Source organism: Tiliqua scincoides, chromosome 4, assembly GCF_035046505.1.
Source record: "Tiliqua scincoides isolate rTilSci1 chromosome 4, rTilSci1.hap2, whole genome shotgun sequence".
Taxonomy (NCBI): domain Eukaryota; kingdom Metazoa; phylum Chordata; class Lepidosauria; order Squamata; family Scincidae; genus Tiliqua; species Tiliqua scincoides.
In genome coordinates this window covers 12,045,010-12,056,196 of record NC_089824.1, presented here as the reverse complement: position 1 = coordinate 12,056,196, position 11,187 = coordinate 12,045,010, and the positions used below count along the sequence as shown (strand labels likewise).

Below are 11,187 nucleotides of genomic sequence, written 5' to 3'. Positions count from 1 at the left end.
GAGCAGGCAAGCTCCATTTGAATTTTGGAGTAAATTTTGAATTAAAAAAAATGCAACTTTCTTGGCCTGTGAATCTGAAACCTCTCACCATCAGTCCACTAACTGATCTGATTCATGCTCTCCTGGCAGGCACTCAGCACCAAGTACATGTACATCCACATGTGTCTCCTGCAAACATGTTGACATAAAAAGGTTGGCAAGATGTTATAGGCTTGGTCATGCCGTGAGAATGGGTGATGGCTGGATCCCAAAGGATCTCTATGGAGAACTTGTGCACGGAAAGCACCCTACAGGTAGACCACAGCTGTGACACAAGGATATCTGCAAGAGGGACTTGAAGGCCTTAGGAATAGACCTCAACAGGTGGGAAACCTTGGCCTCTGAGCATCCCGCTTGGAGGCAGTCTGTGCAGCATGGCCTTTCCCAGTTTGAAGAGACACTTGCCCTACAGACTAAGGCAAAGAAGGAAGGCCCGTAGCCAGGGAGACAGACCAGGGACAGGCTGCACTTGCTCCCAGAGTGGAAGGGATTGTCACTCCCAAATTGACTTTTTCAGCCACACTAGACGCTGTTCCAGAACCACCTTTCAGAGCACGATACCATAGTCTTCCGAGACTGAAGGATGCCAATGAAGATGTTATAGAGCCCAATCCTATGCATGTCTACTCAGAAGTAAGATAGATGTTGATAGGTCTTCCTGCAGAAGTAGCCCCTTTGTTGGGTCTGAAGGGGGAAAAGGAATGGATGGTTCCAAGAATGGAGTTATAAATCTTACTTCCTATTAAAAGTGCTTTACACTCTGTAAATTGGTCCGCTTCGCAAGACACAGAAAGATAGTACTTACATTTGACAGACTGGGAAACTGAGGCTGAGATTCTGTGACTTGCCCAAGAAGACACTATCAAGATCCGGAGTGTCAAACTTGTTTCATGCAAAGGGCCGAAGTTAGCATTCATGGTGCCTGCTGAGGACTGAAAGTTACATCATTAAGCAGGAAGTGACATCATTGAGCATATGATGGCCAGAAATAAGCACTTTGTTTTCACAGAGAAACTCATTAGCTTCAAATGACACAAGAGGAAATGTGCAAATCTTGTTTGTAGTTTCAAAATATGAGGGAGCCCAAATATCACACTGAGAGAGCCCAATTGTAACAGGTGCCAGAAAAATTGCTTCCGGGGGTCGCATTTGGCCCACAGGCCTTATGTTTTACACCACTGAACATGTTACCCTGCACATGCCCGATCTCATCTGATCTTGGAAGCTAAGTAGGGTCAGGCCTGGTTAGTACTTGGATGGGAGACCGCCTGGGAATACCGGGTGCTGTAGGCTTATACCATAGTCTTTTGAGACTGAAGGTTGCCAACCATTGACTGAACATGACTGACAGCATGGATGGAGAAGGTAAAGGCACACAGATGTGCTTGGTAGATATGTGAATTGTCAAGCAGATGAGCCAGTGAGCGAGGAAGATGGCGGGGCAATCCGATGGCAGCTTGGACATGACCCAAGTTGCTCAAACTAAGGGGATCAGAAGCTTCAGAGAACCAAGTGAAACCCCATTGGACCTGTATAGAACCAGATCCCTGCTGAGCTAACAGCTGCCATTCCACCCTTAGATCATCTGCAGTGCCTAACCTCAACAGAGCAGGCCGGGAATTTGTATGCGCAACCTCCTGATTTTAGAAATGGGTTATGTCAGAATGCCAGATGCAGGGGAGGGCACCAGGATGAGGTCTCTTGTTATCTGGTGTGCTCCCTGGGGCATTTGGTGGGCCGCTGTGAGATACAGGAAGCTGGACTAGATGGGCCTATGGCCTGATCCAGTGGGGCTGTTCTTATGTTCTTATAGGCCCTTGGTCAATGGTGCATAGAAACCATTGCCAGGCTCTGGCGAGCTAGATTCCGCAACTTGAGTTCCTTTGTACCTTATTTCTTGTATTCAGATGCAACCAAATACCAGAACCTTGAAGAATAACCCACCCACCCCTGAGATGCCACTCTTCCCTTGGCATGGGAGAAATCTTGCTGCAGGCTGCATTAAGAGGCCTGTCCTGGAGCCCCTGCTAGACCAATCTGCTTCATCACCAACAACATATGCACAGACAATTGAATTCAGTTGTCAAGGCTCAACAGTCAACACAACCCACAACCACCCAGCAGCTGCTCAATCTCTTAACTTCCAGGGTCAAGGAGGGGCAATTCCAGGGAGGTTAAACTGCTAGCTAGGACATCAAAATCAGAGCCTTCCTCTTTTGAAACAAAGACAATCAGTTTGGGAAGCAAAGCTTCATTAGTGAAGCACGAAAGCATTAGGGAAGGCTTTAAAAGCTCCTTCTTACTTTGGCTTCTGGAAAAATAAACATGTGGTCAGATTCCATGTGTGAATTTTACCACCAGCGTTTAGCTCTCCTTCCACCCCCACCTCTATTTTTATTGAATTGAGTTAAATGGATTTTGGTGGGACTGCTTGTTTTCTCAGCCCATCTTCTCCTCACGGTTGCCTCCAGTGACAGCCAAATAAATAGAGGAGGCTTTTCCTCCAGATCTAGCTACACCCCACACACATTGCAGGTAATTGTTTTTAGATTTATGGACCATGCGATGCCATCATTCAACTTTTATTGAATAAACATTCTGTAAACAATCGGAGGTGAGGGTGGGAGTGATGAAATACACTTTGGGGGGTGCAGAACACCATTGTTTTTGGGTGTTGGTGCCCCCCCCCCAAAAAAACACCATCCTATGGTCTGAGATGGAACTAATCATGGGAGGAAAAACAATTGGGAATTGGTCCATAAATTTGACATCGCAATTGGCATTGGGCAAGTAACAGACAGAGGGGACATGCAAGCCAAAGGGTCTCTGGTCGGTTGGATCTGCAACTACTAGACTATCTTACTACAAGTGGGTTGCAACTGACACAGAGTCAGTGACACCAACTGCATGGGTAGGGAAGAAGTAGGATATTTTTAAAAGAAATAATTTAAGGAAGGCAGAAAGTATATATATATCTGTGTGAGAGGGGAAAAGAGCACTCTGCAATCCTCTGGGATCTAAGATACTATAGAGATGTGCTATGCTGTTTTTGAACCAGCATAGTTTCAAAAACAGCATAGCACATCTCTATAGTATCTTAGATCCCAGAGGATTGCAGAGTGCTCTTTTTCCCCTCTCACACACAGATGTACTTACTTTGGAACACGACAATGATGCAGACTTAAAAAGCCTCTTCTTTGGAAGCTCCAGCTGCTGGCTAATCCACTTATTCTGATAAGTGATCATATATTAGCCTGGCGAGCTTTCAGGGCCTGTGGTTCACAACAGCAAACGCAACACATTGGCAATTAACAAGTAATGATCACTGCTGCATTCAGATGTTGCCTTCCTAATTGAATACTTTTGCTTTGTTTTTAATGGGGGCATTCAGTGCATTTCATATCCCGCCATGGATATTTCAAAGATGGCAGTGTTTCATTAACATTAGTTCCTGCTAGTGGTGTGGCTGAGTTTCGTAACACCTACCATGGAAATATGAATTGTGGCAGTTCATATCGGTCACCTACGTAAGAACGTAAGAACATAAGAACAGCCCCACTGGATCAGGCATAGGCCCATCTAGTTCAGCTTCCTGTATCTCACAGCGGCCCACCAAATGCCCCAGGGAGCACACCAGATAACAAGAGACCTCATCCTGGTGTAAAGTCTCATGAAAGAAAGACCTAGAAAGTCTTATGGCCCTGGAAGTGTTTCCCAGCTTGGATTTTAATCTGAGCTTGTGAAGTCAGATGTATTGTATTGGCAACCTTCAGTCTCGAAAGACTATGGTATCGCGCTCTGAAAGGTGGTTCTGGCACAGCGTCTAGTGTGGCTGAAAAGGCCAATCCGGGAGTGACAATCCCTTCCACACCGGGAGCAAGTGCAGTCTGTCCCTGGTCTGTCTCCCTGGCTATGGGCCTTCCTTCTTTGCCTCTTAGCCTCAGACTGTTGGCAAAGTGTCTCTTCAAACTGGGAAAGGCCATGCTGCACAGCCTGCCTCCAAGCGGGCCGCTCAGAGGCCAGGGTTTCCCACTTGTTGAGGTCCATCCCTAAGGCCTTCAGATCCCTCTTGCAGATGTCCTTGTATCGCAGCTGTGGTCTACCTGTAGGGCGCTTTCCTTGCACGAGTTCTCCATAGAGGAGATCCTTTGGGATCCGGCCATCATCCATTCTCACGACATGACCAAGCCAACGCAGGCGTCTCTGTTTCAGCAGTGAATACATGCTAGGGATTCCAGCACGTTCCAGGACTGTGTTGTTTGGAACTTTGTCCTGCCAGGTGATGCCGAGGATGCGTCGGAGGCAGCGCATGTGGAAAGCGCTCAGTTTCCTCTCCTGTTGTGAGCGAAGAGTCCATGACTCGCTGCAGTACAGAAGTGTACTCAGGACGCAAGCTCTGTAGACCTGGATCTTGGTATGTTCCGTCAGCTTCTTGTTGGACCAGACTCTCTTTGTGAGTCTGGAAAACGTGGTAGCTGCTTTACCGATGCGCTTGTTTAGCTCGGTATCGAGAGAATGAGTGTCGGAGATCGTTGAGCCAAGGTACACAAAGTCATGGACAACCTCCAGTTCATGCTCAGAGATTGTAATGCAGGGAGGTGAGTCCACATCCTGAACCATGACCTGTGTTTTCTTCAGGCTGATTGTCAGTCCAAAATCTTGGCAGGCCTTGCTAAAACGATCCATGAGCTGCTGGAGATCTTTGGCAGAGTGGGTAGTGACAGCTGCATCGTCGGCAAAGAGGAAGTCACGCAGACATTTCAGCTGGACTTTGGATTTTGCTCTCAGTCTGGAGAGGTTGAAGAGCTTTCCGTCTGATCTGGTCCGGAGATAGATGCCTTCTGTTGCAGTTCCAAAGGCCTGCTTCAGCAGGACAGCGAAGAAAATCCCAAACAAGGTTGGTGCAAGAACACAGCCCTGCTTCACTCCGCTTCGGATGTCAAAAGGGTCTGATGTGGAGCCATCGAAGACAACAGTGCCCTTCATGTCCTTGTGGAAAGATCTGATGATGCTGAGGAGCCTGGGTGGACATCCAATCTTGGGGAGAATCTTGAAGAGGCCGTCTCTGCTGACCAGGTCGAAAGCCTTTGTGAGATCTATGAAGGCTATAAAGAGTGGCTGTCGTTGTTCCCTGCATTTCTCCTGCAGTTGTCTAAGGGAGAATACCATATCAGTGGTGGACCTGTTGGCTCGGAATCCACACTGCGATTCTGGATAGACGCTCTCTGCAAGTACCTGGAGCCTCTTTAGTACAACTCGGGCAAACAGCTTTCCTACAACGCTAAGGAGAGAGATGCCGCGGTAGTTGTTGCAGTCACCCCTCTCACCTTTGTTCTTGTACAGCGTGATGATGTTTGCATCCCTCATGTCTTGAGGTACTTCACCTTCTCTCCAGCAGAGACAGAGGATTTCATGCAGCTCAGTGACGATGATCTCTTTGCAGCATTTTAGGACTTCAGCAGGGATGCTGTCTTTTCCAGGTGCCTTGCCAAAGGCAAGGGAGTCCAGGGCCACGTGAAGTTCTTCTAGGGTTGGTTCACTGTCAAGCTCTTCCAGCACAGGCAGGCACTCAATGTTGTTCAGTGCTTCTTCGGTGACTACATTTTCTCTGGAATATAGCTCAGAGTAGTGCTGCACCCAGCGTTCCATCTGCTGCGCCCGATCCTGGATGACCTCGCCTGTGGCAGACTTCAGAGGGGCAATTTTCTTCTGTGTTGGACCTAGGGCCTGCTTGATACCATCATACATCCCCTTGATGTTGCCCGTGTCAGCTGCTATCTGTATCTCGGAACAGAGCTGGAGCCAGTAGTCGTTAGCACATCTCCTGGCAGTCTGTTGGACTTTGCTGCGAGCAGTTCGGAGGACCTGCAGGTTGCGCTCACTGGGACAGGCCTTGTATGCTGCTTGAGCTCTCCTCTTTTCCTCAATGACTGGCGTCAACTCCTCAGAGTGGGCTTCAAACCAGTCTGCCGCCTTGTTGGTCTTCTTGCCGAATATGGACAAGGCGGTGTTGTAAACGGTATTCTTGAAATGTTCCCATCTGTTGGATGCGTTTGCGTCGGCCGGGCCTGGAAGAGATTCCTCAAGCACTTGTGCAAATTCCTCCACTTTTCTCTGATCCCGGGTCTTGCTGGTATCAATGCGAGGTCTTCCTTCCTTTTTCGTGTGATACAGTCGCTTTGTTTGCAGTTTCACTCTGCTGCACACCAGGGAGTGGTCAGTGTCGCAGGCAGCACCATGATAACTGCGTGTGATCTTGATGCTGGGAAGGCTGGAGCGTCTGGTGAGGATCAGGTCGAGCTGGTGCCAGTGCTTTGATCTTGGATGTCTCCAAGAGACTCTATGTTGGGGCTTTGTGTTGAAGAATGTGTTGCTGACACAGAGACCGTGATGACAGCAAAACTCTAGCAGGCGTTGGCCATTTTCGTTCATCCTCCCAGTGCCAAACTGACCTAAGCAAGTGGGCCATGAACTGTTATCAGCACCAACTCTAGCATTGAAATCGCCGAGGATGAACAATGGCTCTTTTACAGGGATTTTCTTGACAGTGGTGGCCAGGTCATCATAGAATTTGTCTTTGGCTTCTGCTGGAGACGACAGAGTTGGTGCATAAGCACTGATGAGAGTGATAGGTCCTGCTGATGACTGGAGCTGCAGGGACAAAATTCTTTCACTTCCCACAGTAGGTGGGATGATGGATTTCAGCAGGGTATTTCTGACCGCAAAGCCAACGCCATGTTCCCTGGTTTCGTTTGGTGGTTTTCCCTGCCAGAAAAATGAGAAATTTCTCTCCTTGACAGATCCGGAATCTGGCAGCCTAGTCTCTTGAAGGGCGACGATGTCCATCTGCAGTCTGCTCAGCTCCATGTCGATGACAGCTGTTTTGCGTGCGTCGTCTATTTCTTGCAGGTCATCAGAGAAGCCAGGTGTCATTGTCCTAACGTTCCAGGTGCCCAGCTTTAGGGCAGTAGTTTTCAGTAGAAGTCAGATGTAGAAACATGCTATTGAACTAGATAGTATCTTTGATTTCTGATAGGTCTTCTTAGGTTCTTAACCTACAACATGAAAAATGCAGACCTTTTTCAAACCTAAAGCTATTGTTGAACACCACCAATTCTATCCAATGAATTGGATGCTGTACTCTAATTCCATCGATAACAAATCACTCCAAAGAAAAATGGGCAAACCTACCGTAAGTCCCAAACAGATGAAACTGATGGGCAAAGTTGCAATGCTTCAACCTTGTTGGTTGTAATGGAAGATAGTTGCAACCAAAGGCTAAACTACAGATGATGCTCATAGCCACATTTCTTATTCACTTGTCTTCTGTGTTCATATATAAACTGAGAGATGGGATGAGGGTCTCATTTAATCATCAAAAGGGGCACTGGGACAAGGAGAGTGGAACCCAGCCCTCCTGGCCTTAGCCCAGTCATCCAAAGCCCCTTTTAATCCCAGTCTGTTTCAGATTCTGGAAGCAAGTCTAGCTGGTAGGAAAGTGTCTGTGACAATGGATCATGGGAAAGTATTGCGTGGAGACTGCAGCTCCCTTAGCTTGCCATGCATGCTTCTTTTGATGCTACAATTAGACACAAAAACATGCACACACTTGTGTGCAGACACTGTTCTGTCCATAAATGTTAGAAACACGTGGATAACAGATGCAGCTGCTTCTGTCCTATCAAGCATGGTCCTAATTTGCTCTGGATTGCACCTTAGACTTGCTTTTTTTCTGTATACAGCATTGGAAAGGTTATTCAATATCTGTTCATTTACTACCTGCAAAATCGATGTATGTTAATTTCTAATTGATTTTAGTTAATAAGGAGGGCTGCCTGATGCTGTTTAGTGCTGTATGTTTGTGGTCAGCAAGAATACTGCCTCCCCCACCACTAGATCAGATGGATTAGTGAACCTGCTCTTGCTTTTTTTTCCCCTTCGCATGTGGTTTGGATGATGTTTGTGCCACCTGGCTAATTTTACTAACCTATGGTTTACCTGCAGGAATCTCTGGCATGGGTCCACCTTCTTTCTTCTTGCTGCTTTGAGCAATTCCGTATTGAATAATATGGGTTAAATCTAGAAGGGGGTTTGAATTGTTGTGCAAATGTGGGCTAAGGAATTGTGTTGGATTGTGCACAGTCCACAGTGTTGCACAGTTAGATTGTGCCTTTGCATGATAAGACTGGTGTAAGCACCAATACAGTAGCAAAGTACACTAGGATGCTTTTATTTCTGCTGAAATAAACTTACCTGGTTCATCCGATGTTGAGACTTGGAGAAGGCCTGAGAAGGGCTGATGAAGATTCTGACCCATTTGGTCCTTGTGCGTCAAATTCTAAGTCATGTTTATGAATGGCGATGGTCCTGGCCATACTATAAGCTGAGCATCCACTTGAAAATAGGTCTCAGAAAGATAATATGCACCTGCGAGAGGATGGAGCTCCTTGGAAGGAAATGCACAATCACTTCTCGCAATAAAGAACTAATGGAGTGAGCAGTTACTCAGTCGGCCAAACATGGTGCTGTCTCTTGTCCGCTGTGATCCTGTAATCAAATTATGTTGATGAGAGAAGTGGCATAGCACCATAGTAGAGCACCTGCCTTGCCTGCAGAAGGCCAGAGTTCAGTCCCTGGTATCTCCATGGAAAGGCCCCCTCCTGATATCTCAGAGAAACATTGCCCACAAAATAGGCAGTGCTGGATTGCGTAGACCAGGGCTTTTCAAACTGGGGTGTCACAACTTCTCAGCCTGCGAGCCCTGGCCCCTGCCCCCTTAAGGGGCGGGGCAGCCTGAAGGCAGGGAGGAGGCAGCGGCGCGATCCCCAGCCCCTGCAGCCTCCTGGGGGTGCGGGGAGCCCGGCACGACCTGCAGCAGAGCTCCCCGCAGCAGTGAAAGTAGATGTGGAGCACCCCTTTGGCTTGCCTTGACACCACAAGTCATTGGCTCCATCTGCCATTTTGCATAAGCTACAGTGAGGGGCTGGCTGCAGCTGCAGGTTCTCCTCTCACCGCCTTAGTGCGGGGCCCCTCCAGGTATGGGGCCCAATTTAGCCCAATTGGTCCAGTTGCCCTAAGGCCAGACCTATGTGTATATTGTATAGTATTGTATTGGCAACCTTCAGTCTCAAAAGACTATGGTATCGCGCTCTGAAAGGTGGTTCTGGCACAGCGTCTAGTGTGGCTGAAAAGGCCAATCCGGGAGTGACAATCCCTTCCACACTGGGAGCAAGTGCAGTCTGTCCCTGGCCTGTCTCCCTGGCTATGGGCCTTCCTTCTTTGCCTCTTAGCCTCAGACTGTTGGCAAAGTGTCTCTTCAAACTGGGAAAGGCCATGCTGCACAGCCTGCCTCCAAGCGGGCCGCTCAGAGGCCAGGGTTTCCCACTTGTTGAGGTCCATCCCTAAGGCCTTCAGATCCCTCTTGCAGATGTCCTTGTATCGCAGCTGTGGTCTACCTGTAGGGCGCTTTCCTTGCACGAGTTCTCCATAGAGGAGATCCTTTGGGATCCGGCCATCATCCATTCTCACAACATGACCAAGCCAACGCAGGCGTCTCTGTTTCAGCAGTGAATACATGCTAGGGATTCCAGCACGTTCCAGGACTGTGTTGTTTGGAACTTTGTCCTGCCAGGTGATGCCGAGGATGCGTCGGAGGCAGCGCATGTGGAAAGCGCTCAGTTTCCTCTCCTGTTGTGAGCGAAGAGTCCATGACTCGCTGCAGTACAGAAGTGTACTCAGGACGCAAGCTCTGTAGACCTGGATCTTGGTATGTTCCGTCAGCTTCTTGTTGGACCAGACCTATGTGTACAGCACCAGCATCCTTGCCATTCGCTATCATTAGGCCCTGGGTTATGGCCCAGTAAAGTGGCAGTCCTGCAGCACCTTGCAATTTAGCAGATTACACCATCCTGTAAATGGATAATACATTGCCCTGGGGAGCATTACTGTAGTTCAGACACTACTGTAAATATATACTGCTGCGCTAGAAAGAACCGTATCTTATATGGTAAAACAAATGACAGCAGAGAGCTGTCCTTAGGCTGTGTGCCCAGCTCTCTTGTTCTCTGAGTAAACACTTTACTTTTCTCTGCTTCCAGTCCACAACCAAAATAGGAGAGCTCTGTCTAAAATTAACCCAGGCTCTTTCATCTTCAAGACGGCTAGATTTGTAATTTCAAGCAAGGCCTTTTTTCTTTTTTTTAAATAAAAGACAAGAGAGGTTTTTCTTTTTCTCGCAATGGACTCCCAGGAATGTCTGGGCCAGCTGCCCTTAGCCAGATCAACAGGAGGCCTTCATAAGTGGGAAATGGTTTTTGTCTCCATTTATCCTCTTTTCTGTAATTTTCAACATACATTGGCTGAGGTTCTGTTTGCCAAGGTTTGGAACAAGGATCGGTTTAAGGGTTGGGGCATCTATTAATACGCAAGGCTTGGCCAGGATCACCCCTCAGATCTGAACCAACTTTGAACCAAAGTTGAAACCAGCTTGGATAGGGATGAAACAGTAACAGAAAAGATCAGATCTTTTCAGACAGTGAGAGAGACTTCCCAAAAACCTTATCTGAACGATGTCACATACTACTTCCTTAGCCCCCCCCCCCCCCCGCAAATAACTTCAAATCAGCATTTCCATTTGTGGAGTTGTCCAAATATCTTCTGTGTTTTGTCTTCTACAAGAGTGTTTAATTCCAGCTGTGTCCCAGAGGTGCCCTTTTGGGTAATGCTGTAATGCCTCATGCCAACCATTAGAATGGATATAAGGTCTTTTCAGATCTCACATAGAGGTATCTATTGTCTCTGTTCCTCTCCTTGCTGCCAGCAGACAGATTGCAGATTGGAGTCCTCATAGCTGCTATTGAGTTCTGCAGGGCAGAGCATGTCATGTCATCCACAGCATCTGTTGTCTGGCCCTGTCACACAGTTTATCTGCTTAATGACTCTGCAGCCTTTATAAGTGTATAGGGATTTATATAGCAGAAGCATTTATAAGTGTATAGGGATGCACTGCAGCCAGTCCTGTAGGTCTGCTTCCATGCTCTTACAGCCTCTTGGTCTAAAATCTCTGCAGGATGGTCATTCTATGGGGGTCAAGCCAGGGCACGGAATGGCAGGTCAGCAGTCTTCCTCTATTCACCCTCCATCTTAAAA

At 47.7% G+C, this 11,187-nt stretch overlaps 1 pseudogene; it reads left to right on the top strand.

Moving 5' to 3' along the window:
• The first annotated feature begins 1,213 nt into the window (after positions 1 to 1,213).
• On the top strand, positions 1,214 to 1,332 carry LOC136650560 (5S ribosomal RNA; annotated as a pseudogene).
• Positions 1,333 to 11,187: the final 9,855 nt, after the last annotated feature.